Source organism: Lactuca serriola, chromosome 6 (genome assembly GCF_051521515.1).
Source record: "Lactuca serriola cultivar US96UC23 chromosome 6, Lser_US96UC23_V15, whole genome shotgun sequence".
Taxonomy (NCBI): domain Eukaryota; kingdom Viridiplantae; phylum Streptophyta; class Magnoliopsida; order Asterales; family Asteraceae; genus Lactuca; species Lactuca serriola.
The window spans coordinates 128,518,706-128,541,067 of NC_136413.1; positions in this window are offsets into that span (position 1 = coordinate 128,518,706).

Consider the following 22,362-nt stretch of genomic DNA (forward strand, 5'->3'; position numbering starts at 1 on the left):
GTGCTGGACCTCCTTCGTTATTGTCAACTCTACTGCTGCTTGTGATTTTCATTAAGTTCTATATACCTAAGCAATCATTTAGCATACCAAGACAATAATATAGCTAGAGAAGGTTTAGACGTGAAATCCTCCTTATTACTCTGAAAAGTTATATGTCAGTTCCACTACCGTAATTAAATGTTTAGAAATATGAACACATAAAATTATCTAATACTAGGTCGGCAACATACCTTAGCTTTTCTAGTACTTAGAAATCTAAGTAAAAACCTAAGGTCGTCTATACATATCGTTTAGCACATATAAGGCATTTCTAAAGTATGCTAGTGCATAAATATAGCAAATAAGGAATTTAGCCTATGTTATGCTATAGATATTAATTTCTTATTTAGCACTTAATATTATTTAAGGCCTATACCCTAAAATATCTTGTTGCTTGTGTCTATTTAGGTATACAACCTAAACTATCTAGACATACACACCTAACCATCATTGCTTAACCTCTAAGTTTAAGTCTAGAAATCCTACAAATTCCTATACCCTAAAATATCCGTAAATCATAAACATGAGTGCGCCAAAACACACACACACACACACACACACACACATATATATATATATATATATACTATATTTAGAAAGCACACATCGCCCCGATCCTGAGAATATAAATTTCGTAGAAATCCAACTCCGTATGAATTAGATATGATTTTTATAAGATATAAAACTCAATCGTGCAGAAGGAATATGTGACGTAAAAAGCTACGAAGAGAATGGTTGACTTTTGGGTAAATCCACTAAAAGGACAATTATAGTACTCTTTAAGATAGGAATTTTGAGAAAAAGAATGCCAAAAACGAAGTCCGCATGAGAGAGTTATAATTTTTGCAAAATTATTAAATCATATAAAAATAAGGGCTAAAAATAAAGTTAGAAATAGCTGATGGATCCTAAAGGAAAGTTGTAGTACTCGTTAAGAGCTATGCGTTGAAAAAAAAACATTTAAAATGGAGTCCGTGTGAAGAAGTTATGGAATTTACAAAATCTGTGATTTGCGCCCCGCGTAGTGCGCGTCGAGTGCATGACGCGCACTTCTAGAAGGTGAAAATGTGGACCACGGAGAGTCTAACACATGGCACAAAGTGGCTAGGGAGACGTAGCCTTAAAATACACGATGTGCACCCCTTTTGCAAGCCGCACACTCCAAAAATGGCTTATAAAAGGGCAGCAACCCTCTTTCTCTCCCTCACACATCTTCAATCATTCTCTCTCGATAAACTCTTGATACAAGCCTATTTTTCCTTCAGTTTTGGCCTATAACGAAGTCCTACGACACCCCTAAGTACTCTTCTGAGTATTAGCCTTCGATTAGGAGATCCTGAGTCAGTTTTTTGCCCGCTTAGATCCCGGTTCTCATCAATAGTACTATGTAAGTGAGCTACTCTTATTCTACCTCCGTGTAATTTATAATTATAGTCATAGTCGTTATTCTGAACCTATAATTAAGATTTAACAGTAATTCCATGTTATAGTACTGATTAATCTACTTACGGGAGAGGTGTCTAGAATGGTCTCGTTGGCTTGGTTGTTCGATTTCAGAAAAGCTATATGTTGAAATGGTCATGTTTGGCTGATTCTTACTTGATAGACCTACCAGTATTCATTGGGATTAGTGATAGGTCTAGCCTACATTACCAGATCTTCGTATAAATTAATAAGTTATAGTATTATAGGTTAATACTTGTTAAGCGTGTTAGCCGTCTGTTGGATCACCAATCGGATCGCCCAAATCCTGTCAATCGTCTAAGTAACTGTCCAGGTGAGTTCATCTCATTATCTTATGTATTCCAGTATATATCCATGTGTGTTAGGATATAGGAACTAGCAACGTAGTGATGGATTTGATTTCTAAGCCCATAACTATAATTGGTATGTACTTGATTTGATAGTAGCATGGTCCTTTTGGGTTGCCTTCACTCATGTAACTTGACAAGATGACTAGTAGAGAGAGAGAGAGTAGAATTTATTATTTGAAATAATAAAGTGGTACTCAAAATGATTTTATTAATATATTACAAGATTAATATATTATCTGGAATTCATATTATTAATTAGTGATTAATTATAAATTAATCTGGGATTAATTTTGGGATTAAAGGAACTGATTAATAATGGAGGGGATGTTTTGCAAATCACTGATAGTTGTGAAACTGGGCTTAGGACTCCGTGAAATAGAGTGGACGAAATTTATAGGGTGGCCCTATAAGATTTCGTGTAAGGGCTTCCTAAAGGAGGCCCATGGGTTGCTTAGGGTTTTGGATGGGAACTAGGGTTTCCTTATTCAAGTCCAGCTTTAAGATTAAGCAACCTAGCCAAATATAAACCCTCTAAGACCCTTGGAATTTCGGCCTAAGCAAATGATTACTAACCCTAGCCGATTTTCCTTGTCTCTCCTCTCACCTTCTTGCATAGAGTGTTTGTGAGCCTTTAGAGGTGCAACATTTGGGGCACTAAGCTTTCAACAGTCAAGGATATTCAAGGTTGTTCTTGTTATTACTACATAACAAGTACGGTAATCTTCTAACCCTAATTTGTACATGAACTTCGATTTGTATGCTAGTTTCTAGGGTTATTGCTTTGGTATTCAATTTTCATGTTCAATTAGTGAAACACTTAGATCCAAAGCAATTAGGATTGCATTATCATAGAGGAATGTAGATATGCTCATAACCCATCAGTGGTATCAGAGCCTAGGATGTTTTACAATTGAATTGATGCAAAAGTGAACTTTCCAAAGAAGAGGCAAATCGTTTTTGTTGTCTACTCCAGGAACTCGATGAGTTCAAGGATGAACTCGACGAGTTGGTCCTACTCGATGAGTTCATAACCCTGAACTCGACGAATTGACTCGTCAGATCCCTGATTTTTCGATTTTGATATCTTCGTTGGATTAGGATAATTGTCTTAATTCGTTTTTAATGCCTAAAACTGAATTTTCTGAAAGGTGATATGATTTCCTTATCATAATTAAAGGATTTAGTTAAATTTGGATAATGATAAGATTATTTTCCTATTTTAAAATTTAACATAGTATTTTGAAAAGTTTTAAAATACACCCTTTTGGTTTTATAATTTAAGTTTGAAATTAAAAGTTTAATTTTGGAAATTTAAATGGAAAACCCTAGAAGATATCCTTATGGATTTTATTAATAATTTAATTAAAAGATTGATTAAAGGACAAAATAATAAGTCCATGTATGGTTTAAATTTAATTAAATTAAAATTTTAATTTATTAAAAGATTAAACGTTAGTATTTTAAAAGTTTATAATACACCCTTATACTATTATAAAGTTAAATGTTTAATATCATATATGTATAAGAAACATCAGTCTTACCGTTAGTAGGTCTCATTTACCGCCACTGGGTATCACACCCTTGACTAGTGGAGGGTCGTTAGCCGAACGGGTAGGATAGGATACTAAACTCTCATTAAAAGTATAATGAATTATAAAGTAACTAAACACTTTTATAAAATTCTAAATTCTTAGTTATTTTATGAAAAATGTGAACTTGATGTTAACTCATGAAATTGCACATTTCACCTTATTGATCGTTAGTGAAGCATGTGTGGTTAACCGGCACACTAACATGGGACCAATATTGTTGGCAATGGGTGTCTCGTAAATTATCGTTGAGTCAATGGAGTGTGTATGGTTAACCAGCACATTGATTAGATGATAAATGACAACGAGAGTGCCAAGCTAATTTGTGTGGTTATTCACATCTCCTTTGTGATCCTCGACATCCAAGTCACAAAGTGAGAGCATAATTGAGATTAAACATGCCATTGAATAGTTCAATGAATCTTAAAAGATTTCATCTAAAACCTAATTCGTTAAAATTTCGTTTTCGTGGTGGAATTGGTAAATTGTCATTTACCTACCTTCAAATAATTTACAAATTGATTATGGCATCCCTCTTATGAATTGTGAATTATTGTGTTGGTTCCTAGCCTTAATATATCATTTGGGTGTTATATTACAGATCTAAATCAACTCACTTGAATTATCTCCCTTTATAGATGTCGAGTTCAGACAACTATGGTCTTCCTCATCCTTTTGGAAAAAGCTTTCTGTCTGAAGATGATCTTCCACGTGTCGATCAAGGTGAGAGGTCATTCCCTTCTTCGTGCATTAGTGGAACTGGAAATCATACTTCTATTCCTCCACCTCCTCCAGTAATTCACCCCTGACCCACAATTTTGTCAACTTGAAAAGTTCAAAGTCACTCAAGCCCTATTTGCATGCAAACACCAAGATGGAAATTGTGTGTGTGCACAAGTCCTCAAGATGAATTCGCACATTGACAGATTGGGAATGTTGGGTGTCGTTTTCCCAAGGAATTTAGTTGTTGACTTGGTTATTCACTCGCTTCCTACGCCATATAGTTGGTTCCTGAAGGAACACTACATGACTGATCACGATGTGACCGTAATCGATCTGACATATTTGCTAATTGTTGCTAAAGCAGAAATGCTTTGGCGCACTAGTCAAGCAAATTTGTTTAAAAGATCTATCTCCCTAAGTTCCATGGACGTTGGTGATGGCAAAGGTGATAGTCCATAAATTGTTTCTCCTCGTAAAGGAGAGAAATCGGTCAAGGACAAAAAGTTTGACCAAAAGAGAAAGGCCAATTGGAAGCGAAACTGCCCAGACTACTTGAGAGATCTTAGAGATGGAAAAGAGTCCACCTGTTTCTATTGTCAATTGAAGGGGCATTGGAAGCGAAACTGCCCAGACTACTTGAGAGATCTTAGAGATGGTAAAGTCAAATCGTATGACTCTACTTCAGGTACGTCCACTATCTAACTCTTTATTAAGTTCCTGTTCATAGATTCTTAATACATGATGTGATAAGTTGCATTTTGATGTTTTGCAGATCTAAGAAAATGAAGGAAGATTAAGAGGAAGTAAAGGCTTATTCTGATCTAAAGAAATGGATTTCGGTCACTTGGTTCAATGATCAGGATTTGGAGCTGGTACTTAGGAGTTATGATAGATTTCTTAGGAATATGTAGAAACATAGTTTTCATATGTATTTGCATTGCAAGGACAAGTTTTCCGCACATTATCAATAAAGTGAATTTTGGTTTTATCTAAATTACTTTATGATTAATTGCAATGACATTTATGAAAATTGGTGTTTATATTTCTATTATTAGCAATATTGAAAATGGATTTGATTCTTAGTTACATCGCTTGTGATAGTGTCATAATTTACCAAGTGAGGAAGGATTCTTATCACCCAAGTTTCAATTGGACAGAAACTTGGAATCAAGCAATTTGAATTGTGTGATGTGTGAGAATCTTGATCTTTGGGAAATTAAGACAAAATTCCTTGATTCGCATGTTTATGTGAGTCAAATGAAGGACTAAAGGATCTAGTACACATTGATGTGGACTGGTCAGATCCACCACAAATGCCGATAAGTCTACTCGTCATGATTTCTAATGATTTAGTAAATATTGTTATGCTTATAATATTAAGTGTAATTCTGATACCTTGAAAAAAATTTCAAAGTATAGCAGAATGAATAAAAAGAATCCATTAGGTAACAAGATAAAAGTTTCTCCAATCTGAAAGGAAAAGAGAGTACTTTAGTATCGTGTTTTATGATCATCCTAATGATTATGGAACCATGTCACAATTGATCCTCCAAGGACACCTTAGCGCATTTATATGACTAAGAAGAGGAATCAGGTATTGTTGAAATGGTTAAATCAAGAAGATGAGTCATATTGCGTTAAAAAATTAAGTTTTAGAGTCATACTCTAGTTACTCCAAGTTATACTTTGAGTAACATGCTCTAAGTAGGTTTATAACACCTCAAGAAATGTGGATTAGAAATGTTTTCTTGCTTTAGCACATTTGAAATTGGTAGGTGTGATGTTTTGGTTAAAGCAAAGATCAACTAAGACCAATTATATGAAGTGTTTTTCTTGATAAGAACCCACGCTAACTCTTGATATTTGTTTGTCGATGAATGTTCATTGACAAAGAATCTTATATGTCAAGAAGTCAGTGGGAGTCTAGTTGATCTTGAAAAGTTTCAGGAGAGAATTGAGAATAAAACTTTTAGTAATTACTAGCACATGACCTAAGGTTGATAACCTATCGTGTTGACACCTTCTTGTTTCTATGCCCAATCCAGTTGAGTTGGCAATGCTTATGAGTTCCATGTTTTTCATTTGAATGCATAAGGCAAAGCACCTTGATCAGTGAAAGTACATTGATCTGTATGAGTGAGCTACTTAATAACTTGGAAGCACTGGTAAGCCCTTGTGCTACCAGATGGCGAGAAATTAAGATTAAGCAAGTTCAGTCCATATGAGTTTGAATTTGTCATAAACCTTGTCTTATGATGGTGTTTGGAAATGAGAAATTTGCATGGATAGGAAAACATAAACCATAAAATCTAAGTAACAAGAGGTTTCGCTCTACTTCATGAAAATGATTGTGAGGAAACACTTTCACTAGTAGATTTTAAAGGGTTGATTAATGTCATTAGAGTTAGTAGTTGTGATAATTGCGTTCTCAAATTCGAGTATGACTATGGCATCCCTTTTCATAGTTCGAATTGTAAGAAATGGAAAATAGTTTGAACATTCGAGACTTACTGCTATAAGTTCTGAAAGGGTTTGGACACACACATAAACTATCTAATGAAAGGTATATGAGCTTGAGAAGTCTAGATAAAGACTTATCGAAGCACCACATATTAGAAATATGAATTTTGGTAAGAAAGTCAAAAGGTATTGATTTCTAGGAGTCCAGCTGATTTCTAGGTATGTGTCAAAGCTAGTGGGAGCATAATTGTTGTGTTAGCAAGAGTATAGTTGTTATGCTAGTGGGAGCATAATTTTTATACTAAGTGTTGCAAGTAGGCAATGCTGGTTGTGGGAAAGAAAGGTTACAAATTTGCAAGTTGTTTCACTATAGAAAGTTATAGGGAAGAGAGCACTTATACTTCATTTCAAATCTAAAAGATTAGATTGAAGGATCTAATATAACTTAGTCATGAACATATATGAATATCATGTTGAAATGATTCAACATAGGAAATTCAATATATAGAAATATTATACAAAAAGACTGATCAAGTATGATGTCTTTAAGTAAGACATTATGTATCAAATCTCATATTCTCCAGATATAGGATTGATCAAATATGCTATAATATTCACTTGTTCTGATTTTCCAAATGGCTAGGGCATTAAGAGGGAAAAGGAGTGGAACCGGATATGACAAAAGTTGTTAAACAACTGTTAAGGACAATTTGAGGTTTACCAAAGATTGGTTGCTTGTGGACAGTTGGAAGTATAGTATAATTTTGGAAGGACCATATTGACATGTTCTGAATGGAGGTAACTCTTGTTCAGAAATGATAGTCATATGGGAATATGGAAATGTTTCTGTAGTGGTAGTTGGTTATTTAGATCTGTGTGTAAGATTAGTAACTTTAATGCAAGAAGGATGTTCAAGGAATGCTCTTTGAATATGAGACTTCATTTGCATGGAATTGTTTTTATAACCAATCTCCAATGGAATGTTTTGTAATATCATTGGCAAAGTCTCTATGATTTTGGTGCCTCGACATTACAGAAGGATCATTGCATGTAAGTGTAGATTCTAACACATTCTAATAATGGCAAGAATTTGGTATTCTTACACTTGTGATAAGGATTTGGAATTGTGAAATGAGCATCACTGGAAATGTGTCAATTGATATGTTTCACAAAGGAAGGATCGTAGATAAACATAGTATGCGTGCTTGGAGCATGGCATGACTGTTGTTTTAATTCAAGTATTAAGTTGATTACTCGGAACATTATACAATGAATAAAGGTTGATTAATATGGTGATTAAATAATAAGTGTTTTATTTATATTCAAAAGTATTGAGACCATATTGAATTAGGTTATTATTGTGTTTCACTTCGCATGTTTTACTTCCCGAATAACTTAGTTATTCAAACATCCACAGTCGATCATACTTTTAGAAGTAAGTAATGAATTAAGACTGTCATGAATGTGACTGTAGATTGTCTTAGAGCTTAGACATGGCATTGGTTTGCTGCAGTGATCATGAGTACTCCTGAAATGGGAATTTGAGTATTGGATTAACCTACGCTCAGAGAATTACTTCATGGATTTTATCACGGGTAATTTTTAGACGATAATATCTTGTAGAACGATGGGATATTTGATCACTTATCTAAAGGATACGTAACTGACTAGGTCAAAGTTTGACAACGGCTTTTGAGAGCTACAGTTGCTAGTCAAATTTTGAGGTCACACTTGCAATCATAGTTATTAGACTTATCCAAGTAGGAGAATGTTGGCTTTGGTGTCTAAGCCCATAACTATAAATGGTGTGTAATTGATTTGATAGTAGCATGGTCCTTTTAGGTTTCCTTCACTCATGCAACTTGACAGGATGACTAGTGGAGAGAGAGTAGAATTTATTATTTGAAATAATAAATTGGTACACAAAATGATTTTATTAATATATTACAAGATTAATATATTATTTGGAAATCATATTATTAATTAGCAATTAATCAAAAGTTAGTCTGTGATTAATTTTGGGATTAAAGGAACTGATTAGTAATGGAGGGGCTGTTTTGCAAATCATTGATAGTTCTGAAACTGGGCTTATGTAACGCCCGTAGATCCAGGCTAGTCAATTTAGAGATAACAGGGGTCGAAAACGACTCTTCGACAAAAGATTATTTATAATAAATAATCTTAACCAAGTTGTAGAAGATGTCTCAAGGGTTCCGTACATATAAAGAACGCCAAAATCCGAGTTATAACGAAGAAGTTATGGCCCGTCGAAGTTTTACGGCAAAACTAGCACGACACTGGTAGACGTAAATAGTGAATTTTTTATAAAGGACTTTTTAGATTTAATGATCTACACAAATCTTGTAGTATACACTAAACCGAGAGCGTCCATAAAAAGAACGCCCAAATCTGACTTTGTATGAGGAAGTTATGAATTTTCTAAGATTTGGCATAGTAGTGCATGACCCAAAACTCGAATTTTAGTTTGAGCGGTTTTTGGCCTACGCGACCTAAATGAGAGTTGAAGATATCATTAATAGGAACTCAACGATAAAAAGACAGACGAAAACGGAGTCGATATGTAGAAGTTATGAATTTTACGCAGACATTTAACAGTAGAATCTCCTCCTACTATTAAATTTAAGATCGGTCGAGAATTAGCCAATGGAGTCTAAATGAAAGTTGTAGATCTTGCTTTTACCTACGCGTGGATATAAAGAACGTCAAAAACGGAGATCGTATGCGAAAGTTACGGGGTTTAGAAGTCGATAGGGTGTTGTGCGAAATTGGGTGACGTGGTTGAATAAGGGCCAAGGCTTTCTCCCCAAGGCAAGCCACCAAAAGGTGACATGTGCCATGGAATCGACGAGTAGGAGGACCTACTCAACGAGTAGAGCTGTTTTCCAGCCTATAAATAGAGGTGTCGGGTTCCCTTATTCTTCACACCATCCCAACTTCACTTTCTCTCTGTCTCTAAACTCTCTCTCTAGACCCCCAAAATCCCCCTAAGCCTAGGTAAACCCCCTAGCACCCGAAGGAAGCCCCGAGAAAAGAGCCTTTCGGCTTGGGAACGCTGCTCCGGCGAAGCCCGGTTTTCGAGAAAACCCGCTGTAAGTGAGCTACGTCTAACCTATCTTTAGTATAGCTTATGTTTTAATATAGTAATGTTATTAGGACCTTATAATAAGTACTTGGGCTATTATTATGGGTTATATAAGTATTGTTTAACGCTTATATAATAGTAATAATAAATAGACTATTAATTAATCTCATTGAATATTAGACTAAACTCTAGTGGTAATGATACTAGGTTTTGTCCGAAAAAAAATTGTGTTAAGAGTAACGAAGTGTTGTCCAAGTGCCGAGTCACCACCTTTTCCAGCGAGTGCATGGTCCCTTTCTTCTTACACATAGATATGAAGTATTTTATATAAACTACGTGCTATGTGTGCATATTATCTGTATACTTGCTATCTATGTTAGATGAACGATTTTATACAAGTTTTATATGATTTAAACTGTATACGTATTTATATCTACATAATATGTTAGGTAGATGAAATATGAGTTGGATGATGAGTTGAGAGGTGATATAGACCATGAGGTAAGGATGAGAGGTGGACGATGTGAGAAGCCTTGTTCCCAAATGTTGGCCCCGTCATCTAGTAGAGTATGGATGACAACCACGGACTATTCTAGACAGTCCAGTGGAACACTAGAAGGCTCGCAACCTGTAGGTGTTGTGAACGATGTGTTCACCGGTGTACTCTAAAAAAAACCCATTGACCTGTATTGCGAGTGGACTCTCGAAAATGATATTGTCAATAAGCGAGATAACCCTGGCAGATGTGCTTAAAGGACTCTACCGGCAGAAGCGCTTAATAGAGAACCTCATAACCCTGACAGATGCGCCTAAAGGACTATACCGGCAGATGCGCGCCATAAAGGATGTCACAATTCTGGCAGCTGTGCCTAAGTGATAATATTAGTAGTTGTGCTTAACAGATTTGTCATTAGCAACGATGGATTTCGTGCCTATTCCTTAGGATAATCCTTAGGAATGAATGAACGAGGAATAACTTATTCTTAGGGTAGATCCTTAAGAGTAAATTAGATAATGGGGATGGGTAATTGGGTTGATTGATTGTTTGATGATTAAACATAATGATTATATTATTGTGGGTTGAAAACCCTATGTACTCACCAGGTTTCCCAACCTGACCCACTCAAGTTAATTTGAATCACAAGTGCCGATACGAAGTTACATTATACTGAGAGATTAAAGAGGTGTAGATCACTAGTTTAAATGAATGTAAGTTCTGTTTATACTTATGTTTCTGTATTGACGATGACATCCCAAATGTTTTAAAATGAATAAAAAATACTTTTCTTCGGAAATATTTTGATAACGTATTTATCATGTTTTACTAGGAACAAATTCCACAACATTTTTATTAAAAAAGGTACTCTGATTTTTATAAAGCATAAACAAAATCGGTCTTTTCTGGCCGTGAAAACGGGGATGTCACAACTTAGGACTCCATGAAATGGAGTGGACGAAATTTATAGGGTGGCCCTATAAGATTTCGTCCGAGGGCTTCCTTAAGGAGGTCCATGGGTTGCTTAGGGTTTTGGATGGGAATTAGGGTTTCCTTATTCAAGTCCAGCTTTAAGATTAAGCAACCTAGCCATATATAAACCCCCCAAAACCCTTGGAATTTTGGCCTAAGCATATGATTACTAACCCTAGCCGATTTTCCTTGTCTCTCTTCTCATCCTCTTGCATACAGCGTTCGTGAGCCATTAGAAGTGCAACATTTGGGGCACTAAGCTTTCAAGGGTCATGGATCTTCAAGGTTGTTCTTGTTATTACTACATAACAAGTAACGTAATCTTCTCACCCTAACTTATAAATGAATTTTGATTTGTATGCTAGTTTCTAGGGTTATTGCTTTGGTACTCAATTTTCATGTTCAATTAGTAAAAAACTTAGATCCAAAGCAATTAGGGTTGCATGATCTCATAGGAATGTAGATATGCTCGTAACCCATCACGTTGAGCCCATAGTATAGTTTTCATGTGCCTGTAGAGCCGAATATGTAGTATCTATGTGTGTGATTGTTGATATGATTATAAGTTATTATAAATCAGTTAAGAGATTATGGTGGAACGACAAAGTGGTTGGGAGTCTATTGGCCTACATGTTAATGAAATGGCATGTAGGTCATAAGTACAAGTAAACTCGTGTTGAAGACAAAATTGCATTTAGGCCGTAAGTCTAAAATACGTAAATTATTTGTATGTATGTATGTGTATTATGGTATATGGTATATTGGGGGAACTCACTAAGCCTGGCTCTTACCTAGTTGAAAAATTGGGACGTTACAAGTTGGTATCAGAGCCCTGGTTTGAGCAAACTGGATGAACACTCGTGTGATTCCAGACTCAAACTAAGGATCTGAGTATTTAATAAATCTTTTTATAAAAAAGAATAATACACAACGAAGTGAATGCAATGCGTACAGTCAAGCTCATAAAGGAAAGTGGTTCCCAAAATATCCATATTGGTTATATATGTTAAGATATGAACTGTTAGAAATACATGCTGGTATGTAGGCTAGGGATCTTTTCATGAATTCTAGATTAGAATTTCCTGGTAAATTAGATACCTAATAGCCTAGGGATTTTCTTGTTATTTGTTGCTTAGAACTTATACTGATATTAGTTAGTTATTTGACAAATACGTTGGGTTGCATGCTCCCATTATTAACTAGTTTTAGATTGCTTGATTTGGCGCCATTGCGCAGCTCTTGTCTGAGTCCAACCGTTGATGGAAGCCCAAGGTTCAGGATTCGAGATCAAGAGGCCAGCAGGGTCAGAGCCATTGTGGGAAGTATGGTAAGGTGCACGAGGGACCGTGCATGGTGGGTGGTTCGGGTCGCTTCAAGTGTGGTCGTACGGGTCATTATAGTAGAGATTGTACTGCTACCACCACCACCCTAGGATCTGATCTGATTTACTTCCATTGTAATTATAGGGGGCACAACAAGGTACAATGTCCGAGTTTGGATGCAGCAAGGCCAGTGTCAGCACCCGCTCCTGCGACTCTTTGGATCACTGACGGCCGCCAGGGCAAGGCGGATGCACATGTGGTGAGAAGCACGGCTTTCCAGTTGACGATCGAGGAGGCTCGCAAAGCATGAGATGTAGTGACAGGTATGTATCTTCTCCTTATCTATTTATTTATGTTGAATTGTTGCTTATATTTATGTGTTTTATTTTAGGATTGTTCCTTGTGAACGGTATTTCTGTTGTGGTATTGTTTGATTCGAGGGCTACCCGATCCTTTGTATCGCTTGTGCTTCGGATGAGGGTTGCTGGAGCTCCGGGGGAGCTAGATTATCCATTAGATGTCGAGATCACAGATGATAGATTTGTTCGGGTTACAAGGGTTCATCAGGGTTGTACTCTTCAGTTGTTTAGTAAGGAGTATTTGATTGATTTGGTTCCCATTCCTTTGTGTGGGGACAAGGTTATTATGGGTATGGATAGGCTGAGCCCCAATGGGGTGGTGATTGATTGTAAGCAGCGGTTGGTCTGGATTCGAACCCCAAGAGGGGAGAGTTAGTGGTTCAGGGGGGAAAGCTTAGTGTGGGTCTATGTTGTGTTCAATAGCAAGGGCCAGAAGCTATATCCTGTAGGGTTGTTCAGTATTTGTCGCCTATGTTATGGATACTCGGGATAAGGGTAAAGGGATCATGGATGATGTGCCGATTGTGCGGGATTATCCCTATGTGTTTACAGAGGATTTGATTGGAGTGCCTCTGGACGGGTAGGTTGAGTTCAGGATTGATCTGGTTCCAGGTACGGCTCCGATAGCCAAATCACAGTAAAGGTTGGCCCCTCCCGGGATGCAGGAGTTGTATACACAGTTGCAGGAGCTGTTAGACAAGATATTCATTTGACCGAGTAGTTCTCCATGGGGAGCACCGATCCTTTTTGTGAATAAGAAGGATGGGTCCCATCGTATGTTCATCCACTACCGGGAGCTGAATAAGGTAACGGTGAAGAACCGTTATCCACTCCCGAGGATTGATGATCTTTTTGACCAGCTTCAGGGTGCATCTTGGTTTTCCAAGATTGATTTGCGATCGGGTTATCATCAAATGAGGGTTAGATAGGAAGATGTGCATAAGACCTCTTTATGGAATCGTTATTGTCATTACGATTTCGTGGTGATGCCTTTTGAACTCACCAATGCTCCAGCCACGTTCATGGATCTCATGAACCGCATGTGCAGACCGATGCTGGATCGGTCTGTGATTGTATTTATCGATGATATCTTGGTCTATTCCAAGACCCAAGAGCAGCACGAGGAGTACTTGAGGGAAGTGTTGGAGACATTGAGGAGGAAGATACTTTTTTCAAAGTTCTCCAAGTACGAGATCTAGTTGCACAAGGTGCAGTTTCTGGGGCACCTTGTCAACCAGAATGGTATTCTGGTCGATCTGGCCAAGGTCAAGGCCATGATGTAGTGGGAGGTTATATGGTCTCCATCTGAGATATAGAGTTTCCTTGGTCTAGTGGGTTACGATTGGAGATTCATCCAAGATTCTTCCAAGATAGTTGTTCCTTTGACTTGGTTGAAAAAGAAGACGGTTACATTTCAATGGGGGCCTGAGCAGCATGCAACTTTTGAGACCTCGAGACAGCGTTTGTGTGAAGCACCAATTTTGACCCTAACGTAGGGTGTTGAGGATTTTGTGGTTTATTGTGATGTGTAGATAACAGGCTTGGGAGTAGTATTGATGCAGAGGGGTCATGTGATCGCTTATGCTTCGAGGCAGTTGAAGCCTCATGAGCCGAATTATCCGACTCATGACTTGGAGCTGGGGGTTGTGGTTTTTTCCCTCAAGATTTGGCGGCATTACCTCTATGGGGTCTGTTGTACTATTTACATGGATCACAAGAGCATGAGGTATTTGATGGATCAACCGAATCTGAAAATGAGACAACGCCTGTGGTGGTATGTGGTGAAGTGTAACATCCATAAAATTTAAACTTTTCAAAACAACCCTTTTTCTATAGAAGTGTTTACAAAACAGTTGTTTCCAAAACATTATTTGAAAATCAGAATCTCTTTCAACATAGTTTTCAAAACATTCACATTATCAGAGTTTCTTAGAAATCATAAGTCCAAAACGCGAGGATTTTTACGGTCACACCTTCACCCAAACAAGATCTGATGAGGTACCTGAAACCATAAACCAAAATTGTAAGCACGAATCTTAGTGAGTTCCCTTAAAATACCAACACCCAAACAGATAACATAAACAAATAACAGCATACTATGGGTCCAATCAACCATCGGGTTGGAAACCTTAGGCACTCAATCATCAGGTTGGAATGCCAACATATTATGGGTCCAGTCAACCATCGGGTTGGAATACCCTAGGACCTCAACCATCAGGTTGTAATGCCAACATACTATGGGTCCAATCATCCTCGAGATGGAATACCCTCGGGCCTGTTCAACCATCAGGTTAGAATGCACTGGCATGTTGACTTACGCACAAAGTAGTGAAGCCTCATCCATCGACCAAACATGTGCACATATAACAGATAATCATATGACAGTTTATGGCCAGACAAATTGATCTATAGATTACTAAGCATAGCAACATCCTATCTACCAGGATTCCAATCTAACAAATCATAACAGCATAGCAACATCCTATCTACCAGGATACCGATCTAACAGATCATAACATCATAGCAACATCCTATCTACCAAGATACTGATCTAACAGATCATAACAACATAGCAACATCGTATCTACCAGGATACTATTCTAACATATCATAACATCATAGCAACATCCTATCTACCGGGATACCGATCTAACATATCATAACATCATAGCAACATCCTATCTACCAGGATACCGATCTAATAGATCATAACAGCATAGAAACGTCCTATCTACCATGATACCGATCTAACAGATCATAACAACATAGCAACATATGATAAACCAGGATAACAATCCAAAGGGCCGACATTGGTGCCTTGGACCCCTAAGTACAGTGAGGGAAACTCACCTCGAATGCAGAAGCTCCCCGAAAGAAAATCCTTAGGTGTTGCCATGCCGGCCTCCCGAGCCATCAATACCAACAACACACCCAATTAGCAATTGGGTTCCATGCTATAACCCATAATCCATACTTGGGGTAAAATGACCATTTTACCCCTGACCCACCATGAACCAAAACTAAGGCCCAAAACCAAAAGATCCACAAAGGCCCACTTAATGGCCCAATTTTCCAAACTGGGCCCAACCCCATATGGGCCTTATCCTAAGCCCATAATTTTCCTTATTACAATTCAGATTACTTCAAGAACCCCTTGGGACAAACTTGGTCAAAGACATAAATCGAAAGTCAAATTCAACGGTCCAAGTTGACCCAACTCGTCGAGTTGTCCTTCAACTTGTCAAATTTCTCCATCAACTGCACAAATCGGAAAAAACCAAGTCAACTCGCCGAGTTGACCACAAACTCACCGAGTTCCTCTAGCGGTCTGAAAATGTCGGGGAAAATCGAGCCATCTCGCCGAGTTTATCCAACAAACTCTCCGAGTTCACCAGAAATCCACCTCTTAATACATAAAGCACTTAATCCACAAGGATGTGACTCCAAATCATAGATATGGCTTCCTTGAGCTAGAAACCACATAAAGTTGCCAACTTTACATTCATGCATGTCTAAATGAAGCTCTTAAGCTTGGAATGGACTTAATAATTGACTTAATGCATGCATGACACCTAAATCCTCATAAAGTTGCACCTTTAAGCTCAAGGGTACCAAAACCAACTCATATCTGAAGGAACAACCCCTAAAATGACTTTACCCCGTCATCATCCCTAAAAAGAGACCAAAACACAACAAAAACCAAAATAAGGAGATCTAACTATCCATAAGTCAAGGTATGAACTTGATACCTTAAAGTGACTACAAGAAATGGAGTGATTCTAGATCCAAGACTTCCTTCTCCAAGCTAAAAACTTCAAGATCTTCTAATTCCCTCACAATGCACAAAATGAGCACCAAACTTCCTTTTAGGGCTCCAAAAACTTGACAATGGAGGCTACAACTCGATTTAGGGTTCGGACAACAATGGAGGTTGATAAGGAGGCCAGAATAAAGAATTAAGGATTTTAAAAAGGGTGCAAGACCCTAAAAATTAGGGTTTCCTTCCTGGCTGCCAACTCGTCGAGTTGAGGCTCCCCAACTCGTCGAGTTGGTTCATTAAACCCTCATGACCATCCATCTTCAACAGGATGAGTTGGTCTAGAAATAGGGTTATTCTCAATAGTTCCTCTTCAAGATTTCAGATGTTACATGAAGGATTATGATTGTGACATCATTTTATCACCCGGTGAAGGCCAATGTGGTGGCTAATGCTCACAGCCACGAGGCGGTCGCGGCTCCAATCAGGGATATATGTTTAAGGATCTTCGTGATTACTCCGCTGTTGGAGCGGATTCAGGAGGCTCAGGTTGGGTCTATGAAGGAAGAGCATCAGAAGAGTGAGCATATTGTGGGTTAGGTGGCTTCCTTCGATTATGATAGTCGTGGGTTGTTGACTCTGCACCGGCATGTTTAGGTTCCGTATTGGGGTGGTGTGTGTCAGGTTCTGATGGAGGAGGCGCACAAGTGTAGGTTCTCCAATCATCCGGGGGCGATGAAGATGTATAGGGATCTTCATCCTGATTATTGGTGGCCATGCATGAGGCGGGATGTGGCTTGGTATGTGCAGCGGTGCTTGACATGCAGGAAAGTCAAGGCCGAGAATTAGCGACCTCACGACAAGATGTAGCCGTTGGAGATTCCTGTATGGAAATGGGAGGATATTACCATGGATTTCATCACAAAGTTACTGCGGACTGTGTGCGGAGTGGATTCGATTTGGGTCATCATGGATCGGTTGCCCAAGAGCGCGCATTTCATTCCGATTCGGGAGAGTATTTTTGTAGAGATTTTGGCAGAGATTTATATCAAGGAGGTTGTGGCATGTCATGGGGTGCCAGTTTTGGTGGTTTCTGATAGAGATGTCTGGTTTCCTTCAGGGTTTTGGAAGAGGTTTCATGACGAGTTGGTTACTCGTCTCCATTTCACCACAACATTCCATCTGCAGACCGATGGTCAGAGCGAGTGGAGTATTCAGAACCTAGAGGACATGTTGCAGGCGTGTGTTTTGGACTTTGGTGGGTGTTGGGATATGTATCTTCCGTTAGCGGAATTTTCATATAACAACAGTTATCACGCCATCATTGACCGACCACCTTTCGAGATGCTCTACGGGAAAAAATGTAGGACCCCGATTTGTTGGGGTGAGGTCGGTTAGCGGGTTATGGGGAGTACCGATATGGTACTCAAGACCACTGAGTTGATTCAGCAGGTTCGGAGTAGGCTCCAGACAACTCAGAGTCGACAGAAGAGTTATGCCGACAAACGTCGATCAGAATTAGAGTTCTCGATGAGGGATATAGTTCTCTTGAAGATGTCACATTGGAAAGGTGTCATCCTATTCAGGAAGAGGGGCAAGTTGGGCCCTAAGTATAATGGTCCTTTTAGGGATTTGGCTCGGATGGGCCAGGTTGCATATCGCTTGGATCTTCCATATAAGCTTAGTCAGATTCATAGCACGTTTAATGTCTCTCAGCTACAGAAGTTCTTAGTGGATGATTCCGCAGTGGTATCATTGTAGGACATTCAGGTGGATGACCGCGTGGATTATATTGAGAGAACGGTAGCTATTCTTGATCGGAAGAGGAAAACCTTGAGGAACATGGTCGTTGAGTTGGTAAAGGTGCAATGGCAACACCGTAAGGATTCAGAATGGACTTGGGTGCCGGAGGATGAGATTAGGGAGCATTATCCAGAGTTATTCAGTGAATCCGACTTCAAGGAAGCAGTCTGATTCAAGTGGGGGAGAATTGTAACACTTAGAAAATTGTAAGTTTCTTATTTAAGCCCTAATCGAAAAAGTTTGCTAAATGGTCCTTAAGGCTAGTATGTAGGGCATACAGGGTGGTACACTTAGCGTACTAGCCCGATGCATGATCACGCCTTCGGGCACGTACGCGGGGCGTACATGTGGATAAGTGAAACCCGAATTTTAGGGTGTTTCACCCTATTTAAACCATGTGGTAGCCTCACTACGACATGTTTAGATAGCCTCCATCCCTTCTTGTCCAGAAAATCAAACCCTAAGTGAGATCTTGAGAGTTTGAGCCTTAAAGTGTGATTTTTGGTGCATTGTGAAGGAAAAGAAGAAGTGAACCATTTGAAGTTGTGCTTGTAGATTGAAGATCTGATACTAGCTCTTCATTTGCTTTCCTTGTGAGGTAAAAAGTTTCCATCTTGCTAATCCATAATGCTAGATCTAGTTTGGAGCCATTTTATGCTCTTTGAGTCCATGCTTTGATTGTTGAGTCTCTTGCTTCACTCCAGAAGTGATTGTTGGTAGATCTAGGACCCTTTTGGTCCCTTTATCCATAAAAATGCAAGCTTTAGGGCATTTGTGGTCTCATGTATTTGTGTTAAGACATTTTAAGCTCTAAGAGCCTCACTAATCCATGCATGCACGTAAAGTTGGCAACTTTATGTGATAAATCGCCTTAAGAAAGTCAGATCTGAGTTGGGGTTGAAGTCTTAATCGATTAAGAGCTAAAAATTGAAGGTTGGCCAAAAGGGTGGAGTACGTCGGGATATTTGTAAGCTCTTTTGAGCTTTAAGAACCTCATTAAGCATTGCATGCACATAAAGTTGGCAACTCTACGTGATAAACCACCTTAAGAAAGTCATATCTGAGTTGGGGTTGAAGTCTTAATCGATTAAGAGCTAGAAAGTGAAGTTTGGCCAAAAGGGTGGAGTACGTTGGGCGTACAAGCAAGTATGTTGTGCGTACAAGCTCTTAAGCGAGTATGCTGAGCGTACAAGTTAGGTACGCCCTGCGTACTCAGCAGTGGGCTTCGATTTCATGGGCTCTTCAGTTGTGGGCCATGGTGGACTTTAGTTGTCTTGGGCCTTATTTGGCCATCAGAGTTACTGGACTCTTGGTTGTAAGACCATGAAAGGGATTTGGGCCAAATTTGGAAAATTGGGCCATATTGGGCTTTGAGTGGATATTATGGAAATCGGGCCTTTGGATAATTGGATTGGGCCAAGTTAGGGAAAGGGTAAAAAGGTCTTTTACCCTAGTTTGGATCTTAGTTTGGGTCGAGATCCGATTATTGATTGGATGATTATTTTGTAATTGATAGTGTGAGGATTTTATCGGGCCAGCTGCCAGAGATTTATTTGTGAGATTCGGCAGTGTGAGGTGAGTTTCCTCACTATAATTAGCGGGTTGAAGGCACCAATTTCGGCTCATGATTATTTATGATAGGACGCTAGATGTTTGCGTGACTCTTGCATGTGTTATGTGCTGATATGTATACCGAGCGAGGCTTGATGTCGGGTGAGGTCCGATGATTGTATTGTATGATATTGGTTGTGGTTATGGTATGTGTTAGCATGATTATATGTTTACATTTTTATATGTTTGTTATGTGTATCGGGCGGGGCCCTATGTCAGGCGGGGCCTAATGAATAACAGATCTGTAAACCTCTGTAAACCGAGTGGGGCTCGATGTTGGGCGGGTCCCGAGGCCGAGTGGGACTCGATGTCGGGCGGGGCCTGATGAAGGGCGGAGGCCCAGTATGTGTTTATTATCTATGGTATGAGGTATTTTGGACAATTCACTAATCTTTGGGCTTACAGTTTTCACTTTTCAGTGTATGTTTATGGTACTTCTGGATCGAAAGGGAAGAGCCTAAGATGATTGTAGAGAACAAACCACTTTTTTCCACATTTGAGATTACTCTGATATGTTTTGGATTTAGTGACATACTTTGATCTTTTGGGGGGTTGTATGACAATGACTGAATAAATGTTTTTATTAAATCAAAAATGAAATTTTTGGGTCTTATTTTTGGGACGTTACATTTTCTCCATTAAAGAAGTTAGCAGGTCAAGGATGGTATGGGTAGTCATCCGCTCAAATGAGCCGACTTTTAGTTCGGATCGGGTACTGGGGAGGACTGTTTGTTTGGCACAAGGTGGAGAAGTGGGAACTCTACCATGGGTTAGTTACTGCAGCAGACTTCGAGGACGAAGTCTAAGTCAAGTGGGGGAGAACTGTAACATTTGGTTTTGAGGCACTTTCATTGTTGACCCTTATATTGAGATTTATTGCATATTGGTCCCTAAGTAAGAAAAAGAGTGCAATGAGGGCCCTAGTGGAATTTTCATAATTTGGGTTTTAGGGGAGTACGCCATGCGTACGTGTGTACGTTGAGCGTATATCTGTACACAGGGCGTATGTGCCATATATGCAAACCCTAATTTTTAGGGTTTTGCTAATATTTAAACCCCATTATAGCCTCATGTCCCCTCACTTTATCAGCCTCCACCATCTCAAAATGTTTTTGTAACCCCAATCTACCTTGAGAAGCATTTCAAATCTTAAGTGTGTGTGTGTGTGTTTTTGCTTTGAAGAAGGAGGAAGAAAGTAGAGACCATCTTAGAGGAGTGAAGCACTTTGGATATGAGACTTCTACCTTGTTTGCAACCCTTTGAGGGTATAAAGCTTGCAACTTTACCACTCCATCATATATATCTAGATCTTGTTCTTTTAAAGACACCTTTTGGTCTCAAAATGGTGAATCTTATAGGTTAGGACCTCGGCTAAAAGTTTTATTTTTCTTAAACTTTGTAACCGGAGACCCTTATAGGGGTCAAATTTTCGTGATCGTTGTATCAACTATTATATTAATATAATTGGCACGCTATTATTACTACATTGGGTATTTCGTTAAATCCTTAAAATATTATGGAGAAACCATACGCTTGTTTCATATATTCGGATTTACGAATAACTTCCATGCTTCTATCTTTGAAACTCATACTATCATCTGTTGTTGATCTATAGCGATTTAGTTCATGAGGCACATTCATTTTCTATGCTATGGAATTCTTATCTTTATCTTCTCAACCTGTAGTTGAAGGATGCCTCCGCGTAGAAACCCGAGATGAAACAATGGTGGGGAAGCACCGATACCACCATCGCCTCCACCTCCTCAATTTGATGCTGCCATGTTCCAAGCAGCAGTCACAGCAGCTGTGGCGGCTGCCATGTCACAAATCAATACCCCTGTTACTACTGGTTCGGGAATTGGCACACTTCCTTCCAACCATGGCGAGAGTTATGGGCAACCCCGAGAGTGCACCTATAAAGACTTTACGAATGCCAAACCCCGGATGTTTAATGGAACTGGTGGTGTGATGATTTTGAGGCAGCGGATCGAAAGGACATAATCAGTCTTTGGAATCTGCTCCTATCCCGAGCACAGCAAAGTCAAGTTTGCAACTTACACGCTTACTGATAGAGCTTTAACTTGGTGGAATGGCCACGTTAAGGTACTTACTCTGATAGTGGCGAATTCAATAAGCTGGGAGAGCTTAAAAATCATGCTGATGAGAGAGTACTGTCCACGAGGAGAGATTCAAAAACTCGAGCACGAACTATGGACTCTTGGAATGATTGGTACCGACATAGCAACTTATACCAACAGATTATGCGATCTGGCAATCCTTAGATATGATTGCTCCTAAGAGCAAGAAAATAGAG